Genomic DNA, 22,766 nt, shown 5'->3' on the forward strand with positions numbered 1-22,766 from the left:
GCTGCGATACATGGGACAGAGCTGGCCTCACCAACCCTCTCCACTGTTCTGTTTCAAACCAGTGCTCTGGAAAGGGGTCTGGTAAAGTCTCTGTGGCTTATCAGGGTGGTTGGGCTTGTTTCTGATACAGGATTCTCCCTCCTCATTCCCTGCCAACAGCTCAGGGTCTGTGCCTTCACTTTCCTTCCTTCAGCCTCAGCAGCATCTTCAGATAATTGTCATGTCTACGAACTGGACCACAGCTGCCACACTCCGAACAGACCCGCGTGTGCCTCGGCTTTGCTCATCCCTCCCCCTGTAGCCACAGCAATGACCAGTGACAGCCCAGCTGGACCAGCAGACCGTGGCCATAGCCCTGTGTGCAACTCTGTGATACACACCTTGTACCAGGAAATCTGCCAAAACCTTCTATTATTCTGGATCAGCTGGGAAAAAAACCTCAAACCAAGCTGTGAAATTTTTCAAAAAGTACATTGTTCTTAACCTCAGTGCAGGTGTGTTTAAGGCCTGAGGCCCCTGCTCCAAGAGAAAGCTGCTCTTTGTGTAAAATATGCCCAGGAGATCTTGGCTGATGGAGCCGCGCAGCAGGGCACAGTGAGGCAGGAGACAGGTCTGTGCTAATTCAACAGGGTTGAAATTCCTTCTCAGCGGCAAATCTGAACACCAGTTCAAGCCTGGATACGTGCAGAAGAATCTTACAGCTCCTGTGCATTTTGACTTACAGAAGTAACTGTGTTATTTGTAAAAGTTAGGCTAACAACCTGACAACTTTGGATATTTTAAGGTTTGCATACCCTCCACTCTAGCATACTACTTATTAATGGTTGTGCTCTACAGAATTCAATGAAATGCTATGGAGACTTGGGTGCCTCATCTTTTCCTTTCTCATTCTCACACGGAAACAGCATGAGCCCAGAACAATTGCGGAGTGACCATTTATTCCCATCGATTCTGGATAATGCTTTTTCACGAATATTTTGCGTTTATCTGCCTGGGTCCTTGTGGCCAATCTATGGTGTGTTGTAGTTTTATCACTGAATTCATCAAAGAGCTGTGTGAACGTTTGGGTCCTTGGTCTCCTCATATTTGCAAGGAAACTGTAATACGAACCAACCTAAGGAAGCTAGTACTGAGGAACAAGTTGCAGCTCAGGCAGAATGGGAAAGATGAGACCGTCCTTGTTACATTTTGCGAAATGCCCCTAGTGCGCTAGCTGACCCTTGCATGGGGCTTTATTACGTGAAACACTGGATTACATGCGTGAGGAGCCCAGGAAAGTAGAGGCACCCATGTTCAAAAAGACCCTTCCTCTCTGATTAAATGTGTAACTGCTGCAGGGACTTTGACAAAACAGTCAACCTGAATCACGCGCCACCACGTCTTTCCCCACCAGACAGCACCCCAGCAAACACTAATGGTGTAAAACTTCTTACACTCTCAGCCAGCAGCACACTTGATTTTGCCTGTCTTTACCTCTGTTCCTGTTTTCTTCTAACTCTCATTTCCTTTCTGGTATTTCAGGTTAATGCCCTTTTCATCTGCTTCTCACTTCTGCCGTGCTTCACGGCTGTTTTCTGCTGTCCTTTAGAAGACCTAAACCCTTTTGCTTTGCCACTCACTCTCCCTCCCTCCTGTTTCAGATCCCTTTCCAATCTTACTGATTTAACTCCTTTCTTTTTAATTTTATCAAACATCCCCTCTACCCTTTTACTCCAGGGTATTGCCCCACAATCTGTGGGACATAAATAGGTGTGACCCTGAACAGTTCTGTAAATTTACCCTGGATAACAAGTGTTATTTAACTCAAGAGTCAAAGCCTTACCTTGACAAAGCAAAGACGTAACTTTGGTCTTGTGTATGCGTATGTGGTGAAAATTTATGAAATTGATTACTGCTTATGGAAAAGTCTTTGTCTTTAATTAGGGATTGCATAACTTGGACAGGGAGCTCAAGAACAACTTTAATAAGCAGGTGGTGTTTGTCCTGAGCCCCCTGAACAAGCAACATATGAGCAGGACCATCCAGACAATAAATATTGTGCCGGTAACCCCACACTTGGGCATCTGGCCAACGTCCCTGGTGTGTGTGAACCTTACCAATCATGAGATAGTGCACGTCTGCACTTCGCCTAAACTTAAAAGTTTACTTACACTAGGTGTGTAAACTAGTTTTGTTTGTCATCGAGTATAAAGGCAGGCAAGCACTGGGACTGGGCCAGAAGCCTCACCTACAGGTGGGTGCACCGTGTAGGAATTTTCCCGATTACTGAGAGACTCCTGGTACCAGCTGCAACGGGTCTTCCCAGCCGAAGCGTGGGCCTGGATGATATTAAGGTGGTGATTGGTGATGTATCTTTTTCTGTTTCTGTAATGTTTTGCAGTAATAATTTGATGCCTCACTCCTATTGCTCTTTTATCATATTGTGCATAATAATGAGCACTGTTTCCTTTTATGATATTGCATGCTATTTTCCTTTATTATATTGTAATATAATAAACAGCATTTTTTATTATATTTGATTTGGAATTCATTTTTGCTTAGCATCCAGTCACTCAGCAAAACAGCATATCCAGATGGGGCTGGGTACCACTAACAGCATAGCTGCAACAACATGAAATTCAGCGCGAACCAATTGCTTGAATGTCCATCAGTTGCTGGAATAACTTTTGAAGCCCAGTCTAAACTCCTCGCTACTGACACCACACTGTTATCAGCACCTGACCCACATTAAAATGAGCTCTGCTTTGCTGACTTGCACAACGGTGACAGTACGCAATTACCTCCAGAGCATATTTCCATAGATGTTATTGTGTGCCGCAGAATGTTTACTTAGTGTGCACTAGGACTGGGCTCCTCGTTTTGAAAGAGGGTATAGCTGAGTAAGGCAGTAAAAACAGGAGCACAGAACTCTGGATTTAACGCAGCTATATTAACACTTACAGAAAATACTAGTGTCATGGGGATCGTGAGTCACTGATGTCTAAACACCTGAGGTGGACCTTCATGTGGCCACACAGGCAGCAGTTGGATTTTGTGTGCAAAACACCACCTGGGAAGTCAAATCTCCCTTCTGACGGTTCCTCTGTATCACAGCTGCATGCAGGAAAGGGTCACTGCTGTTGCTCACCTCCTGAGGCCACACTGCATCAGGCAAACAGCTTCCATCCAAAAGATTTCTCAGGTAAAAGGGCTGTGGTTAAACTGTGAGACTGAAGAACAGAGATGAAGAGAAAGGCTGCTTTCACACTTGCTGCAGGAGAAGGTGTTCAATGTGGACTTTGTATCCACGTCCAAGAAAGCAGTGCTTCCAAACAGCTTCTGCAAGTCATGTTATGGAACAATTTTAGTTCAGATCACCAAAGTCCATGTGAATAGGAAACTAACCCACAGGGCTTTAAAATCTACTCCTGCTCAGCAAATAGTAATGCTAACAGAAACAGACGCAAATGACCCATGTTCTGATTGCTCAGAAATTTTGCTATTTCTGTGGTGCTGCATTGAGGTAAAACTACATGCAGGATCACTTCATTGGTAATTTTTTAGTAGCACTAAGAACCTGCTGGTATGGATTTGATTTCTGAGGGAAACCGTTTATGCTGTGCTAAGGACACTGATGAAGCATCAGGTTTTCTGTCTGCAATCACACCCTCTTCCCAGACAGGGAAAAAAAATGTCTGTTCCTCACCTCAGCATGCCATCTGTGCGTCCTCCAAACTGGAGATGTAGAATTCCACTGAAATACCTGCTACCAAGTTTACAGGTAATTATTTATTGGATGGCATTACTTCCATTCAAAGATTTCAAAAATACCATTTTACACTTTGAAAACCTTGAGTCACCGGGACAGTTGAGAAAACCTAGCTTCTACTACATTTGCATGTGGCGTGTGGCCCAATGATGCATGGCTCATATTCTGGGTAGCTTACGTTCAGTCCTTGCCATATTCTACAGGTGAGATTAAAATCAACAGTGAAAGACCAGGATAACCTGAATTACTGAGGTAGGGGGAAATGTAAGGTTTTGTGTAATAAAAGATTAAAGACAGATCACTGAAGGAGACCTCAAACTCAGGACCCTTCTCAATACCAATACCGACTCCGTTCCCATGGGAGAGGGTTTTAGTTTTTGGAACAAACATAACATCTAGTCCAGAGGGGAGAAGCCTGTTTAAAGTAAGTTTGACAAATGTTAAACTTGCCAGATAAGAACACTTGTGGAAGAAAACACAGAGGAGAACTTTTATAAAAGCGTAGCCATAGAAGTGCTTATATCAGATTACCACAGCATTCCATGGGCTATAAATTGAATTAATTGCTGTTCTCAGCGTATTTATTTCCCACATCTCTCATGATGCCTTCACTGCAATAGCCCGTTTCCCACACATCCTTTATACCTCTGTATGTAACACAGTATCCCTGACACCTCCAAGTCCACACAGCACTTGGAGATGCTCTGCACACCCCAATTTGCTTCTAGCATCTTCACACATACCTTTGGCCATCTCCTCTCCCCTTCCCTATCCTGCGAGACCCTCACCATAGTAGTTTTAGGTCTCATCGTTTGCTTACCTATCTTTGTTGGTCTGCAGACGAGTGAAAATGTGATTTGCTGTGTGTGATGGGATTTCAGATACACGCTGCTTAAATCGGTCATATGCATGTGGACTGACAAGCTGGATAATGCCAATACACTCTCCCTGGGTCGAATAATGACTAATGCTCTCTGTCACTCAGCAGAGTGTCTTCTTTATCTGTAACTGACTCTGACAGCATTATCAGAAAGTTACTATCATTGAGACCGATGCTGCTTTGGCAGATGTGGTTACAATCAGCAAGCAGCATCTGGATTTTACAATTACGTAAGATTACAAAACCCAACTAAAACCATTAATAGGAGTGACTTATACCATTAGAAAAGGCACTACTCATACAGCTTTTACTGAACAACTGCTCATGTATCTTTTAATTTTGGATTATCAACATCCTTTACTATTTACAAACAGAAGGAATTTAACACTATCCTTTCTCTCTCAGATCTGACAGTTTCAGTGGAGTTTATTTTTACTTGTAAAAGCATTTGCAACATTTTGCTTCATGCAATTTCCTACAATTTAAACATAAGTTTTCTCCTCTCTGGTTCTTTTAACAGAAGTAATTTCTCACCACAAAGGAAGATGAATTTTGTCTTTTTCTTGAAGGGCTTTCTTAGCGTTGACAGCCGATTTCTCTTGGGTGCAACTTCAAGGTCTGGGTGGTATATTCCAGCTCCTGGCAGGCACGTATGAAGGCTTACCCTAGAGCCAAGCGGACTCAGCAGGGCAGCACCGTGGTCACCCCTACTGCTCCCCTTTTCCTTTTCTTGATGTTACCAGTGAAATAGGTTTGATATTTTGACCAAATAATTTAAAATAAATTGTTCCTTTTTGGCAGGTGGGGGCAGTTAGGCTGGAAAATTGTGCACAGAGGAATAAATGTTTTCATTATAACAGCACAAACTTTGGTTAATCCATATGGTGATCTAATTTGTACCGCAGGTGAAAATACCTTTGATGTTGAGGCTTTTTCAAGTATGAAGATAAACAGATAAAACCTTTCAGCCACCTGCATGCGGGCACGTACGCTAGAAGGGGTTTTGTTTGCACCGTTCGGGTCCGACCCAGAAAGCCCTCTGATGATGAAGGAAGGGGAACACCCTCCTGAGCAAGGAGGTTCTGGAAGCAGGCATCTTACCTCCCGATTTTTGAGATTCGAAGAACTCCTGCCCAGCCCCATCTGATGTAGCTGTAAAGAAGCGCTACACACGGTGCGTTCTGAGGCGCGGCAGCAGCGCGCAGGCCGGCACGGCCCCCGGCCTCCAGCACGGCCGGGCCCGGCACAGCTCGGGCCCCCAGCCCAGCGCCCCCGGCCGTGCTGGCACAGCCACACCACCCGAGCGGGCTCCGAAATCCTACAGCAAACGCGCGGGCAGGGCCCGCTGCCTCAGCCCCGCCGCGGAGCTGCCACGGCGGGCGGGGGGGACCGGCCGCCACCGCGGGGTCGCTCTATCCCCCCGCCGGGAGGGGATCTCTGTGGCGGGCGGCGGCCGCTCTGTCCCCGCCGCTCTGTGGTTGGCGGTGGGCTGGCATCGGCGGCGGTGCGGAGCGCTACCGGCAGGTCAGCGCCGGCCGCGGCCCATCACCGCCGTTCCCTTCGGAAAGCAAAGACCCACCGCCCCCCCGCCCCGCCCCCACCCTGCCCCGCGCCGTGTCCCCCCGCCGTGTCCCCCCGCCCCGGGCCTCCGGCAGCGGCGGGGCGGGGCGGGGCGGGGCGGGGAGGGGGCGCGCGGCAGGGCGCCTGCGCGCGTGGCAGCGTGGCCCTGGGGCGCCGGGAGGGCTGAGGCGGCCGCGCTGGGGGCGCGGGCTGAGGGCTCGTAAGTACGAGCGGCGGTGAAATAAGCGCCGTGAGGGGGTGCCCGGGGGTGCCCGGCCCGTGAGGGGGAGCCCCGGCCCGTGAGGGGGTGCCCGGCCGGCCTGCTCCCCCCTTCACCGCGGTCGGTCGGTGGGCGGGCGGGCGGGCTGCTGAGGAAGCGGGGTGTTGGGACTGGGTAAAATTGTGAAGGGAGGGGTTAAAAAAAAAAAAGGTGGAGAATGAGTGGTGGGCATAACTGATATCCGGACGGTGTTTGGGTTGAGATCCCTTAGCGAAGGGGGTTTGGCTGCCCTTACACTGTGCGCGGGTGGTGCGGGGGGACTGGCTCCCTCGTCCTGCTGCAGGGACCCCGCTGCGGCCGCCCCTGTCAGCATCAAAGGCAGGGCTCGGGGGTGCGATCCTGCCAGAAAGTCTGCCGGTACGTAATTTCATCGTATAGTCGGAAGCAGTTACCTGTCTAAAAATTAAATACGAGGTGGAAGCACTTACTGCATTGGGATCGGAGATCGTAAGTCCGGAGGATGGATGTAGTGTACCGGTGTTTTCATTTTAACTCAGGCTTTTGAATGGCTTTGTAGTAAAGTAAATTCAGTACTTGGTATTGTTTTCTCCGTTTCGCTCATGGAGAAGCTGGAGCACAGGCACGTGTGCAACTGGGCTAGCTGGTTTTTGCTTCAGAGGCAGAGATTTTTGTAGTGTGTTAAATGGGACATTGAAATATTGTAAAACAGTGAGAGAGAGCTTCCATCGTTTTCTCTCTTCATAGTTTTTAACATATTTAGGGGGTTTATAAGTATTGTGTTTCTGTGTTGGTTTTTTTTCTTCCTCTGCTAGAGTTGCTTTGGCATACCTCCAGCTAACATGCCTTGCAGCTATCAGTGTGTTATCTCGATGTATTTATTTTTATAGAATACATGCAGTGCTGCTGCTGCAAGCAGCAGCTGGGTAACATTTGTCAGGCAGCGAACTGTGAGATAAAGTTATCGTGTGCTGTAACTCAGATAATCCTTTTAAACTGTTAGGATAATGCTACTAAATGTATGCAGTTGTAAGTAATAGCAAAATTTTTGGATCTCTTGCTGGTGGGGCATCTGCAGCACTAATCTTGTGTGCCCCTCAGTCTTCAGTCTTGTAGTTGACTTCTGAACTCTTGCAGCTAATTTTATTTAACAGTGAGTTGGGGAGTGGCAATACCTGCACAGTAAAGAGAAGTGAAGGGTTAGAAAGGAGCCTGTTTCCCCTACTCTGCTTCTGACTTAAGTATCATACCCCTCCACCTTCTCTCTTGCTCCCCAAAAGAGCTAAAGCCCTGCTGCTGCTTGAGGGAGGAGGGTTGCAGAGGGACAGGAGCTCTTTAACCCTGAGGGAGTAGGAGAGGAGGAGTCCACATCACATCTCACTTCTAGTTAGTTCTTCAGACTCCCCAGCAAGTTCTGGTGAGATGGGAAGGAAAGAGATTAGTAACTCAGTGTGAGAGTGAGTGGTACGCTATCTCCCATTGCTTAAAATTTTACTGAGCTGCTTGTCCAAAAGGTTTTAATAGTATCCCAATTCTCAGGGATATGTTTTTAGAATTGCTTCCACAAGTATTTGATTAAAATTGTTTGCTGCTATTTTGAACTAGAATTGTTGGAACAGTTTTGAATTCTGTCAGATCCTGTTCTAGGCCATAACACTTCCAAAGGATGTGAGATAGAGCTCTTAAATTGTATACTTGAAACTTTTCTCCTGAATAAAAATCTATCTGCAGATTGGTGGAAATTCAGCATAAATGTAAATTGTGTTCTAACATGGAAAAGGTCCTGTGCATTTAATAGCTTACCACGTAGACAGCACAACTTTTGTTTTCTTGATAGACATCTGCATTAGGCACTGGCAATTTGTAATCCTTATTGAGATAAGACTGCAAAAATAATAATAATAAACCCCAACAGTAAAATCTGTTCATGCCTAAGGAAGCTTCACCTGGAACGTCTTTGGTACGCTTCCTATGTTGAAGTACTACTGCATGAGTGACAATGAGAAACAATTAATGGGATTCTGTTCTTAGTTATGCTTTCATAATACATCTACAATTAGTTTGGTTTTTTTACAACTTTGTTCATAGATACTTGTAAACTGAAAAGTAGAAATGTGTTAAGCAGCCACAGGTCTATACTTACTACTTCAACTTCTGTCCTGTATGGCTTTAGCTATGTGGCTGACACTTTGGTTTAAAAAATGTACTGTGAAGTACTTAAAGCTGAAATAAGAATGTGCATTGCTTTAATATAGTGTTTTTCTCAGATGTTATTTTTTGTGCAGGAGAGAGGCGAGTGAGGAATTTTGGCTAGAAATGGCGGGGTTTTTTTTGTTTTTTTTTGTTTTGTAAAGTGGCAAGGTGTCTGACATCTGACATCCATACTGACTGATGCCACTCCAGCAAGGCGGCAGCTGCCAGGGAAAGATAGGGCATTGCTGAGTTGAATCATGACCTTGGCTTCCCATTGTACATGAGATTCCTGAAATCTGGTTCACCATGTGCTTTTTCAGGATATTCCACTGACCTTGGAGGGGAAGGTGTTTTTAAAATGTGCTGTATTTCTTTAAAAGGTATTTCTGTGGTTAGCAGTTAGGTGCTTACAGGCTCGCCAATACTCCTTGCTGTATGCCTTGCTCCATCTCTTTGTGCTTAGTCTTAACAGTGCTGTGTCAGTGAGGTCAGTGGCTCAGCTGTAGCAATGTAAGAGGAAAGGCTGTTCATAAATGTGTTTCTTGGCCTGGAGACATTAGATTGCATTTCCTAGTGTAAAATCAGTTTGTTACATCTTGGGGAAGTGCAAACTGTACCTGGAGTATTGGAGTAGCACCTGCTCAATTGGCCTGTGCTTGTTAATAATGAAGTCGGGTCATTTGAAGCAAAGTCTCTGTGCTTGCTTAGTAAAGAAGGCATAGGCTTTTCCTTTGGTAATCTCAGAAATCTTAATGTGATGTTTTAGGTGCTGAGTATTTGCCAAGAGTTGGGCCTCTGTTTTATAAGTGACTATATAAAAATGTCTGCAACTTGCTCACCAAGTTGCCTGGGAATGTTAAAAGTAGCTGTACATCCACTATATAATATTTGAGATCAGTGTAAAGCACTGAAACAGAATAATGCTAAAGCCAAGATTTCTCTAGAGCCCTGTATTAAGTGAAAATGTCAACTGAAATTTCTTCTGCATTGCTGAAACTGTTGTCTTGAGTTGGTCTACCAACTCAAGGTAGATTTGCTTAGCTGTGGTGGAATAGTTATGCCACGCGTGCCAGTGATTGTCTAGATGAACAGTCAAAAAGTGTCGGTTGGTTAATCTGAGGTGGTAGAAGTGTGTAGTAACTATTCTGGGAATCGGTAGAGGACGTTGAAGCTCACAGGTGTAGCTCACAGGTGTGTGCTGTGGCTTGAGGTACAGGGTGCAGAGGGCTCTGTACTCACAGTCAGAAAATGGCATACATTCTGAGTAAATAGGTATGAGTGATCATTAAGAAGCCATGCATCTCAAGCAACGTGCTGGGTCTTTTAATCACTTTTAAGTCAGTATTTCGCTTCAGCTAATGAAAAGCTGTATTGGGTGTAGGTGGCAAGGTGTTGGCAGCAGGGGTAGTTGTGCAGGGGTGACCTCTCTGAGAGGAGGCCAGGGGCTGTACCTGTGCTAATACACAGTTCCAGCCAGCCCCAAAACAGACCCACCGCAGGCCAAGGCTGAGCCCACCAGCAGAGCTGGGGAAAATGCATTTAATAAAGTGTGAAATGCTGTGCAGCAGCTGTGAGATGTGAGGAGAGGGAGAAAAGAAAGAACCACAGAAGAAGTGAGGAACAGCGCTGTGAACACCAAGGTTGGAGAAGGAGGAGGCACTCGGGGGGCTGGGTAGATACCCACCCTGCAGCCTGTGGAGGGGACTGTGCTGAAGTAGATGCCCACCCTGCAGTCCGTGGGACACTGTGCTGCAGCCGGTGGATGTGCCCTGAAGAAGGCTGCGGCCCGTGGAGAGCTTGTGCTGGAGCAGGCTCCTGGCGGGGACTGCAGCCCGTGGAGGAGCCCACGCAGGAGCAGATTTTCTGGCATGAGCTCTGACCCGTGGAAGGCGCCCATGCTGGAGCAGCTGATGAGGGACTGTACTGCCTGGGAAGGACCCATGCCGAAGCAGGGGATCAGTGTGAGGAGGAAGGAGTGTCAGAGAGGAGCTGTTAGGGACTGACCCTATTCCCCATCTTCCTGCACTGTTGTGGGATGGGGAGTAGAGGAGGTGGGAATGAAGGAGTGAATTTGAGCCTGGGAAGAAGGGAGCAGAGCGAAAGTGTTGTCATTTTTGTCTCACAATCCTACTGTATTTTTAATTGGCAATAAATTAATTTTCCCCAAGTTGAGTCTGTCTTGCATAGGCATTTGCATTGTAATTGGTAACTGATCTCCCTGTCTTTATCTCAGCCCTTGAGCTTTTTTTGTCTCCCTCTATCCTGTTGGGGAAGGGGGAAGTGAGAGAATGTCTGGGTGAGTGTCCAGCAGCCAGAAAATCAGTGGCACACGTTCAAAGGACAATGGAGTTCGCTCATACCAACACTCAGGGGCTGTTTTTTGTCCAGTGTGTTCCCTGTGGAGTGAGCTGTTCAGCTCTTTTGTCATAAACCGAAGCAAGTTGGAACTGAGGTGCTCATATTTTCTTCTCCATCCTGCATGCTGGAGCTACGGATGTATGGAGAGTTCTCTTTCAGTGCTTTTCTGCTATGATATTCCTTTTGTATGAAATGGATCTATTGTATTTGCCTGCCAGGCCTTTCCTCACTTACGTTTGTTGCAGTCGCTTCTTCCGTGATGCCCACGCACATGGAGACAATAAGTTATGTAAGCTAAATATCTAGGTTATTGTCCTGGTTTCAGCTGGGGTAGAGTTAATTTTCTTCCTAGTAGCTGGTATAGTGTTGTGTTTTGGATTTAGTGTGAGAAAAATCCAGATAGCATAAACATACTTAACACACTGATGGTTTTTAGTTGTTGCTAAGGTAAGGACTTTCAGCTTCTCGTGAGCTGCCAGTGAGAAGGCTGGAGGGGCACAAGGAGTTGGGAGGGGGTACAGCCAGGACAGCTGACCCAAAGGGGTATTCCATACCGTGGGACATCATGCTAGGTATGTAAACCTGGAGGATAGCTGGCTGGGCACTGCTGCTGGGGAGGTGGCTGGGCATCAGTCGGTGAGTGGTGAGAAATCACTTGTTTAGTATGTTCTAATTCTTTTATTATTGTTAGCAGTAGTATTTTCTTCCTTTTTCTGGCCCATTACGCTGTCTTAATCTCAAGCTGTGTTTTTTTTTTTTCACTTTTACACTTCCATTTCTTCTGTTGCACTGCAGGGGCGGAGTGAGCAAGTGGTTGTCTGGTGCTTAGCTGCTGGCTGGGGTTAAACCACAACAGTTATTTCCTGATGTGTTATGTATTCTTTATCTTTTTTTAGTTTGTAATTCAGAGAGTTGGAGCTGTTAGTACTTTTCTTTTACATTGAGTATCAAACGGTTATCAAGTAATAAATAGCAAGAAAAGAGTGTGGAGCCAGCCATCTGTTAGTATTCTCCACACAACTGGAATGCTTTAGCTGGCAGTGGCTGTTATTCTAATCGGGCTCCACAAATGTACCTTGGTCTTTTTCTTTTTAACTCATATGTTTCACTTTAAAATTGTCTGGTTTGAGCAGTTTGTAGAGTGTTACCAGTTATTGCCTGGAAATGTGTATCATCATCCTCCTAAAATAACCGTTTCTATTTCACTGAAAGCTTCTCTGCATGTAGCTGTATCAGGTGTTCTGACCTTCGTCAGGGGGAAGGGTAGACCGAGGATCACAGAAGGCTGCTAGAAATGCTGCTTGCCTCCTGATCCGGCTAACCCTGTGTTTGCATGAGAGCTGATGCTGCAGAGAAAGTGTAGTTTGGGGACTGGAGTGGAAAGTGACACAGTGACAACTGAGATCCAGGCTGGTCTGGCTTGATGTGGCTGAGCAGTTGAAACATACAGTAGTCCCAGACTTTTTTCCTTTGAAATATCTGCTTGCTTGGAATTTACATACCACACAAAGTTCAAAGAGGTGTGAGTTACAGGAGATGAACATGTGTCATGAGGCTGTACCAATCCTTTCCCCACCTCTAACACAGTCAGTCTTAGCCGTGTATCCTGTGTGCACTCAGGTCTCCTCCTGTCTGTATGTTGACTGGAAGCATGAGAAAATCCCACCTCACCCCTGACACGGGTGTGCTTAAAAATACCTCAAATGTAGGTGGGACTCTACTGAAGGAAGTGTGTTTGTCAGCTTAATATATAGCAGCTAGGGAGGAGGCTCAGGTGGGTTGGCAAGAAAATTCTTCCTGGCAGCAGTGTGCCAGACCAGAGCTCAGCCAGCACGGCTAACGTGGTGGTGCTGCTGCCCTGGTAGCCTGGGAGAACCCCAGATGGGCAAGATGGCAGAGAGACACCTTCGTTGTTTCAATCCTGCTGATTCTGTGCGATTGCTAGAAGAGCATTGTGGGGCAGAGTGGTAGAAGAAGCACCACTGAGGGACAACCTTGTAGTACTAAGTTACCTTTGGTGAAAAGACTGGTCAGTAAGCCAGGCTGGTTGAAACACCCTTGCATAAAGTCCACGCTTCTGTCTGTGGTGGCACTGTCAGCAGCAGGTATGCCGGCTGATAACGGAGAGGAGCGCAGTGGTAGCACCTCGACTTCTCCACAGGTATGGACAAGAGGGTGAACAGCTTGATCTACGCAGAAGAATGGCGTCTCTAACATTAAAAATCTCCAACTGGAGCAGATGCCAAAAGGGCTCTCCGTTAGAAATTGTGGTTTGCTTTTAGCAGCAAAGGCTTGTGCCTTTTGTTTCTAATCGGATGGTTTATTCCAGTAATGATGTATGCAGGATTTCAGCCGGCACAGTGCTCTGTCAAAATGTGCCTGAGTGCCGCTGTGTTGGTTTCGCTGTGCGGGGAGGAAAGGAGAGAGGCTGTCTGCCGGCCTGGCTGCGAGGTGAGCCCGGGGAGGGATGTGTGCGATAGCACTAAGGGAGCCCCTCAGTGCTGGGGAAAAGCGGGACATGGTGGGTTGTTTTTTTTCGTTCTTTTATTTTTTTTTTTTTTTTTACATATCATCCTGCAAGTTTTCAGCGCTTTCCTGTAGCACATGAGAGGTAACAGAGATCTCTTTATGGTGTGGGGTTTCCTGGATGAAAAGTGTCTGCCGCTTGCGTGGCGCTCTCCATACTTGGAGTGACTGCTCTGCAGCAGGGAGGGATGTGGCAGCAGCAGTCAGTGGTTTAATGTGCTTGCTTCATTTGGCTTGAAATCCAGAGAAGTGGAAAGCATGTTTGTCTGAGGATTTGGTTTCTTTTGTTTTGTTTGTTGGGTTTTTTTAATAGCCGGTGACTTCACTATTTCTCAGCGCAGTTGGTGTTTGTTTTTTTTTTTTAATAGGAAGAGGTAATAGGATTATAGAAGTGTTGTGTAAAAGAGGTGTTTAAAAACTTAGCTTAATGCCCTGCTAAAAAACTAATCTGTTTAAAAGAAGGAAATGCCTGTGAAAAAAACAGGTTTAGCTTGTAAAATTTGAGGACTTGAACTGTCTTGCGTAGAGAAGCTGATGCTGTACAGTGATCTTTCTACCTTGTATGTTGTCAAGAATTTAATTCTTTCATGGATGATTTAATGAGGAAGATTGCTATACTTCTTGATACTCCCAGAGCTAGCCCATTGCTGCTTTTGATTTTGGCCTAGATAAAATACTCAATAATAGTCTGCATAGTACAGAGCTGATAAAAGCAGTCCCAAGGAACATTTTCATGCTTCATTTCCTGCTTGAATTTAGGAGGATTTTCAAAGTTAGGTGGAAGTGAATCCTTTTTGCTGCTAAACCTGTTCTGCTGTCTGTGGAATTTGCGTGTGAGCTTGAGGAAGTTGCAGGGGCTTCTGGAAAATTCTGCATGATAGGAGACCTGTCTTTACTGTGCAGTGCGAAACAGGTAGAGTCAGATAATTAGTTTGTGTAAGTTAAAAATTAATTTTCCATGCATCAGATGGAAGTATCTCTCTGGAGCTGTCCTGCAGATGTTCCATTCAGTGTGAATTGTTAATAGATACAAACACATGAAAAATAAAATTTGGGCAACGTGTTCTTACTGATCATTTATACTGTTGAATGCAACTTTTTTTGTTAAGTAGTCATGTGAGTCTAGGCTTCAGCGTAGTTGTCATTACAACTTTTATCTAAAAATGTATCGGGGGGAAAAGTAAATCTTTGGAAAATAATGAGTTTTTATCAACTCCAATTACATACCAAATCTTGTTTATAAGGTTACTTTCCTTCACTAATATCTAGATCAGGGCTACCAGCAACCAGTCTTCCTGCTGGTACTGTCTTCATCTATCTAGGAATTTTGCTTAGATGAAAAAGAACAGCCTTTAGTCTAGAATTTCTGGGTATCTCTAAGCTTTATAATGCTAGTGGCTTCGATCGGGCTGCTAGGCAAGTGCTAGGCAAGTGGGTAGATTGACCCCTGCAGCCCTTACGTGGGGAGCCAGCTTGTATGTATGTTGCTCGCTTGCTCTGTGCTTGCACAGCATGTCAGACTCCAACGCGTGTGTATTTCTCTGTTGGCAAAACCCTGAATGAAAATCGCTGGGGGTTCTGGTCTTCCTAGTTTCCTTTGGAAGAAGTCTTGTCCATGCTGGAACCTTGCTTACTGTTTTGGGCTTCCTGGATGGAGAGGGGCAAGTCAGGGCTTTGTGTTCATGCCAACAGGTTCAAAAATCAGAACTGACCCCCCCGTTCATGGAGGGGTCATACAGCACTGCGATTCTGATCGGTTCTGCAGGTGGCCTGTTCTAAACAGTGCTAAGGAACCTTGGAGCAAGCAAGTAGGATTTGGCATATGTTTCAAAAAAACATAGCAGGCTGCAGAACTGGAGTTGGTGGACAAGCTGCAGAGGACAGGGACAGTTACTGGTACGGATACAATGCTGGGGAACACAGATCATGCAGTATTTATGTGCCTCGGTGTGATCACGGATCTATTTAAAATAAGTTTGCAGTGTCTGTCTAGATATGAGTATGTCTACATATAAATGGAGACCTTTCTCATTTTTCATAGATTTCGGAGTTCTGATTGATGTCATATTTGGATAACTAATGCTTTTTTTTCTGGTTTTTTTTTTTTTCCCCCATGGATTTTGAAATGGGTACTGAGGTGTTTTTAACCTTGTGGCCTGAAGTGCTATGCCCTTTTAGTCAGCTGTAAATTTCTAAGCTAGGTTTGGTTATGCTTCATTGATAATTTATTTCACAAAAAGAGTTGCACTTTATGTTCCTGGGAAAGTTTCTTTGTACCTTTTGGAGGCCAGATCTAGCTAGAGTCAGGTTTGAGAGCTATGAGAAGAGTTTAGTTGCACCACAGACATTTTCTCACCCATGTTGAAAGGTTAGTTGCCCTGAAGTATAGACAAAGGAAGAACCATATTTCCAGTATTGTTTGTAACAACATTTTTTTAGTGTCAAATTTCTGATTGAATTATTGTTTGCACATGTTTTAATGTCTAACTGGGTGATCATTTTTCATCCCCCGACCAGTATATCAGCCATGATTTAGGGATATCCGAGATGACAAGAACAGCCTTTATAAGTACATAGGTAACAAAAGGAAGACAAGTGAAAATGTGGGGCCGTGGCTCAATGAGACGGGGAACTTGGTTACGCAGGACATGGAAAAGGCTGAGCTATTGAACGGCTGCTTTGCCTCAGTCTTTATTAAAGGGATTCAGGATTCCCAGGTCCCAGAAACTAGGGCAAAAGGCTGGAGTAAGAAAGATGTATCCTTGGTGGAAGAGGATTACTTAAGAGGTCAGGGAACCTGGACATATGTAGGTCCATGGGCCATGATGGGATGCACGCATGAGTACCGAGGGAGCTGGCTGATGTCACTGCAGGGCTGGTCTTGGTAATGTTTGATCAATCATGGCAACTGGGAGAAGCACCTGAAGACTTGGGGAAAGCAAATGTCACCAATATCCTCAGGAAGGGCAAGAAGTACAAGCCAGGGAACTATAGGCCAATTTGATTCCTTGGAGGGTGGTGAACCTTCTAGTCCTGGAAGCCATTTCCAGGCACTTAAAGGACAAAAAAGTCATTGGGAGTAATCAGCATGGATTTGCCGAGGGGAAGTCATGCTTGACCAACTTGATAAACTTCTCTTGTCTACCAGGCCAGTCATTCCATTGCAGGAGAACAGTGGATATTGTGTACCTGGACTTCAGGAAGGCCTTTGATGCTCTCTCCTGTAAGGTTCTCATAGACAAGATGTTGGTGTATGAGCTGGATAAGCAGATAGTGTGGTGGACTGAAAACTGACTGAAAGGCTGGGCCCAGAAGGTGGTCACCAGCAGCATGAAGTCTAGTTGGAGGCCAGTAACTAGTGGTGTACCCCAGGGGCCAGTGCAGGGCACAGTCCTGTTTAACATCATCATTAATGATCTGGGTGATGGGGCAGAGCGTGCCCTCAGCAAGTCTGCAGACTGCACCGAATTGTGAGGAGTGGCAGGTATGCCAGAGGGTCATGCTGCTTTCCAGAGGGAGGAACAACCCCAAGTACCATTACGTGCTGGCAACTTTTTTGCTGGGAACCAAATTTGCCAGAAAAGGACTTTGCGGTGGTGGCACCAAGCTGAATGTGAGCGAGCAGTGTGCCCTTGTGACAAAGAAGGCACATGGTAACCACCTGGGCTACGTTAGGCAAAGTATTGCCAGCAGGTCAAGGGAGGTGATCCTTCCCTTCTACTGGCATTGGTGAGGCCACACCTGGAGTCCTGTGTCCATTTCTGGGCTTCTTAGTACAAGAGGGGTGGACATGCTGAAGAGAGCCCAACGACGGGCCATGAAGATGGTGAAGGGACTAGAGCATCTCTCCTGTGAGGAAGGGCTGAGAGACTGGGACTGTTCAGCCTGGAGCAGAGAAGGCTCGGGGAGGAACTTCCCAATGTGTACAAATACCTGAAGGGACAGTGCAAAGAGGAGGGAGCCAGGCTCTTCTCAGCAGCACCCGGTGACAGGACCAGAAGCAATGGGCACAAGCTGAAACGCAGGAGGTTCTGTCTGAATATCAGGAAACGCTTTACTGTGAGGGTCACTGAGCCCTGCACAGGTTGCCCGGGGAGGCTGCAGAGTCTCCATCTTTGGAGATAACCGTGTCCAGATGGCTTTTGGATATGGGCAGCTGGCTTCAGGTGACCCTGCTTGAGCAGGAGGGTTGGACCAGGTGACCTAGAGGTCCCTTCTAACCTCAGCCGTTCTGTGACTGTGATTTGTGTATCCTCAACCTGTACTTAATTGGTAAGGGTTTAATTTTCTCTAATTGGAATTATGAAGTGCAAAGCACCTGCTCCGCTGTTTCATGTGAATTGTAGAATGACTGTTGGGCTTTATTAAGCTCGGGGTAGATTCTGCATGACTGCTCTAGTCTGTATTTTATTAAGGATGTTCCATTAATAATGATTTTATGGATGCATGTACTCTGGCTTTTATACTGCTTGTCCAAGTGTGGCTTTTTAACAGCAGTCCCTAGGCCTAACTTTTTTTATTTTTTCTTCTTTAACAAGGCCCAGATCCTGGCATTTTTGACACTGGGTTAGCTGCCTGACGTAGCAGCCTAGATATTTCAAGCTTGCTGGTGAAAGATAAGTTTTCCAAATTAAGAGCCCCTAGCATGAAATAGTAAAGCAACACCCTCCAGAGGAATGACGATGATCAGGTTTTCCTTCTGTTTCTCTGACAGGCAAGTTTTTACTGAGGCTTAACCTTTTGCTTGTCTTTTTATTTCCAGTTACTGTCATAAGTTCGTTCACAAGTTCTCCATCTGTGGTGGTAGTCATAATAGTGCCAGCTCTTCACTGGGTTTTAGTTTCCTTCATGAGGGTACAGTATTTCATCATTTGTTAGTAGAATCAGGTGTGCCTTTCTGTGCACATGCCATTCTGGTGTCTCAGACACACACACCCCCCCCATCGCTTTTAACCTTTGAAGTAATAATGTAAGGTCAACTTATGGGTAAATTGAGTAATGTATATTTTTCAATTTAAAATACCCAAAATATCTTCATGCTTTCCACATTTTGAAATACGTACTGTAGTCTCCAAAACATCAAAATACCGAACTGCAAGTTTATGAAACATGAATTAGGCCCTTCTGCGTGTGTGTTGTGATGAGTTGAAAGTGACTAATTATTGTGATCATGCATGCATATTTATGCTGCTCTGAAGTGCTCAAGTGTATTTTAAGTAAGAGCAACATTCTGTTGCTGCCATGGGACTCAGAGGACAGGTGGTTTTAGTTAACATGGGAAATAATTCACGCTGACAGTAGTATGGTCTGAGTATTTGTCAGAGGCAAGTCCTGTGAGCTTTCAGTAACATCTGCTTATAAAGGAATCCTGCAAAGCTGACAAAAGAAACTGGCACGTGTGATATTTTACCTAATTGAATAGGAGGGGAAGAGGGTAGAAATAAGGTTGGTGCAGGAAGTTCAGGGTTTATGTTCATAATTTGACATCCTTGTACCCTGGCAATTTCTTATGAATTCCTTATGGGGGACAGCCCATCTGCACTAGCCTGTGCATCAGAGGTAAGCAGCTGTCATAACTTTTTTAAGAATGCAGTCCACTTCTGATAAAGTGGGAGGCTATGAATGTAATAAATTGATTTTTAGCAACTGTCTGTTGATAATCATTCTTTGCACGTTAAGGTAAGATACTGAACTTTGTCCATTTCAGCCCAGGTTAATCTGGAACACATTTGGATTGGGTGGTGAAGGAAGTTCCCTCCTCATGCACCCACCTGGTGCAGTGGATACTGTTGGTTTATTGTGAAGAGGTTACCCCCCTCGGGGGGAGTGCTTCACCTGCTGAATGCTGTGTGGTAACTGAGAGGTTATGAAAGGCAGCAATTTAAATTATTCTTTAGAAACCTGCAAGTAGAGTTTAGATAAGGAAATTATAAGGTCTTTGATTTAGTAATTACAGGCTAATATTACCCATGGGGTGCACAGTGTTTACTGTTCTCAGATTGTTCATACAGTTTATTACTGATTTCCTGTATGCAACCGTTGCAAAGGCGGGGGATGGTGGATATTTTCTCTTTTATTTGAATCCTTATTGTTTTGGTGATGATATACAGTGAGATAATAGGGTGAAGAATTTTGGACCATTACTTCCTTGGTTTCTGCAGTTGTGAATCGGTCCTAATCACGTGAGCTGAAGTTTGGACAAAGCTGCAGTTCAGAATCACTTCTGTCCTACAAGTGTCTTTCCTTGGTATGACAGCTAACTGGGAAGTCATGCTGGGCTGAAAGGCATGCACTGATGTTTCAGCTAGCAATAGTTAAAATCAAATGTTACCTTGTTTACTGCTCGTTAATTGAGCTAAAACCTGCAACTATTTAACTCAAAGCGTATCAATGAGATAGTTCTGCTGTCACCTCTTAGGGCACCATGGCTGATTTTATATTGTTATGGCATGTCTGCCAGCAAGAGTCAGCAGAACATAAGAAGTAAAATTCACTGCTGAAACAAATCATATTCATTGAGAATTTCAGCATTTTTGTCTTCTCTTTTCATGTAGTTTTCCCATTTAGTTTCCTTCTACTTTTATTTTCCTGTTGAGGTCTTTTCTTCCACACCTGTTGCAGAGGCTGATTGAATTGAGATTCTTAGAAACACGGGGAGATTTTAAACTGGATTTAATCCTTTTTCTGCTTGAGTCCACTTAAAATTTCTTCATTAATTTTTCTTAACTGTAAAACAGTGATTGCTCTCATCTGTTTCCCTGGGTGAACTGGAATGTCCTGTTTGCTAAAAAGTGAATCCACCTGTCTTTGTGCTTTTATTCTCTGTCCTTAATTTAGATTTTTTTTCTTCCCTGTTTTCCTGGTGCTTTTTCATATCTCACTCCCCTTGCCCCCATCTGCCCACATTCTCAGTAGTGTGTTTTGTGTATTGTTTCAGTACTTCAAGCTATAACCTGCAGCTGTTATGAAGAAAAGCAGAATAAAGACTGTCAGAATAAATAGCATTGGTTACTGACAGCAACTGCAGGAGTACTTCAGTTTCTTTTAACCACTTTCTTTTTTCAGTATTTGGGGCTTATGAAGATTCTGATCTTGCAGGACTCCAGAGATGATGATTGACTGTAGTCAGTCTTAGTACAGAGGAGAGAAGAGTGAAGGTTCCATTTCAACCTCTGGTTTTAAAATCCACGGGATCATCACGCTTTTTGAAAGGTAATGAAGCTTTTGTAGAACTGAGCTGTCAGATCTCCCCCTTGAGGAGAAGCTGGAGATTCCCCCTCCATTGCTGCCATCTCCCTCGTCTCTCTGGGTTGATGAATTCTGTTCTGAATGCCACCGAGGCTGTGTGGGGATGGTTGCTTACAAAACCCAGAACCTGTAGGAAGGTTGCTAGGTCAAAAGAAGGTTTGTGTGTCCTTATTAAGGGGGGGCAAATCCTTGCTGTTCTTGCATTGATCTCCAGGCTTTGGGATATCTATGTGACTATATTAATCACTGTTAATGTCTCCATCTGGTTGCATTCCAGTCCAGATTAATTTGTAATACTCAAGATAAAGTTGTTGAGCACTGCAGAAAGATGCTTGAGAATTGTTTTCACGGTGACATTGGTACCCTCTCCAGCGCTCGGTCAGCATGTGTCGTACCCTGTGCTGTAAGTAACAGGTTGTGTGACAGGTACCAGAAAGAGAATTGGGCTGCCGGGTGGGCTGGTGCAGACGGGCTCACAGGCATGCTGCCCAGGAGTAGCAGCATCTGGCATCTGTAGCAGATTGTCAGAAAGCATGGCCTAAAATACATGGGGTGGGCTTCCTCTGGGGTGTGTGTGGTGGTTCTAAGACCTTACTATTTCATATGTCTGTTTTTAATAGGAGGTTGTATTGTGCCTGCCCAAGTGGCGGTGGTACGTAGCATGGTGTTGAATGTTGCTTGTGCCGGGGTTGTGGTGAGAGGAGTATTGAGTGTTTGCAGAAACATGGCTTGTTGGGGTAGCTGTCAGCAGCGAGGGCAGTGCCCTGGGTGTGTGAGAAGGCAGTATGTGAGACCTGCCAGCTAATCATGTAGTAAAAATTCATTGAACAGCTCTGAACAGTGAAAGTTTCTAGTTTGCACTTCTGTTGTCAGTGTTGGTTTTATAGGAGAGAGAAATGATAGAGGTATGGTTTTACCCTGGTATGTAAGTAAATACACCAAGGAGGTATGCTAAGTGAGTGTGAAGATTTTTGTAACTGAGGACTGACATTTGCTTGCATTTGCGTCTGAAGTCTACATTTGTTCTGTTGGGTAATGCAGATGCTGGATACTGTTTTACACCTCTTAGCATTATAAAATAATTACCTTCGGAAACAAGTTGTTGAGCTTACTATATCTGTGAAATATGTTACTGACTACTCTTCAAAGTTGCTCTCCAGTTCTTTAGCACACACTACTTTCTACTCAGTTTGTAATATCAGCATGCAGCTTAGATTTGCAGATCCTCTTGATTTTTTTTTTTTTTTTTTTTTAATTAGATGTATATAGCTGTCCTGAACTGTGTAGGCTTCCTTGTTTTGTAGGTTTGTTGGATAAGCGTTGCTCTCTTGTGGATGTTTTCTTTCTTGTTCTGACAACAGAGCTAATCATACAACTGTTTTATTTGGAAAAGACTACAGAGCCCAACCAAAAACCTAGCACTGCCAAGCCCACCATTAAGCCATGTCCCTAAGTGCCACATCTACATGTCTTTTGCATATTTCCAGGGATGGTAATTCAACCATATCCCTGGGCAGCCTGTTTCAATGCTTGACAACCCTTTTGGTGAAAAAAGTTTTCCTAATAATCAATCTAAACCTCCCTTGGTGTAATTTGAGACTGTTTCCTCTCATCCTATTGCTTGTTAATTGGGAATAAACATTGATTCCCACCTTGCTACAGCCTCCTTTCAGGTGGTTGTAGAGAATGATCAGGTCTCCCCTGAGCCTCCTTTTGTCCAGGCTAAACACCCCCAGTTCCCTCAGCTGCTCCTCATAGGACTTGTTCTCTGGACCCTTCACCAGCTTTGTTGCTCTTCTTTGGACGCGCTCCAGCACCTCAGTGGCTTAACGTTTAACCTCAAATAGGTATCAACAGAAGAAAAACTAGTTCTGTTTGTTCTTATGTTTCCTTTGGAGAGTAGCAGACCCATACTATCAATACCTTACAGGCTATTCTGATGGTTTCCTTTGTGGAGAATCAAGGGAAAGGGTGTAAATGAGAGCACTAAGCTAATTTTGGTGTGTATTTTAAAG

At 44.9% G+C, this 22,766-nt stretch overlaps 1 protein-coding gene across 2 annotated transcripts in view; it reads left to right on the forward strand.

Annotated features, from left to right (window-relative positions):
• The first annotated feature begins 5,809 nt into the window (after positions 1-5,809).
• Positions 5,810-22,766, forward strand: part of B4GALT4 (beta-1,4-galactosyltransferase 4) — a 34,842-nt gene continuing 17,885 nt past the window's right edge. The window contains exon 1 of one of the 2 annotated variants that reach the window (XM_080392547.1): positions 5,810-6,152. The gene's annotated coding sequence lies outside the window, so the exon portion shown is untranslated. Of the gene's footprint in view, positions 6,153-6,246; positions 6,409-22,766 lie in introns of those variants that run through there. The other variant, XM_080392543.1, reaches the window with a different exon arrangement.

The sequence above is a fragment of the Falco punctatus genome, assembly GCF_963210335.1.
Source record: "Falco punctatus genome assembly, chromosome: 6".
Classification (NCBI taxonomy): domain Eukaryota; kingdom Metazoa; phylum Chordata; class Aves; order Falconiformes; family Falconidae; genus Falco; species Falco punctatus.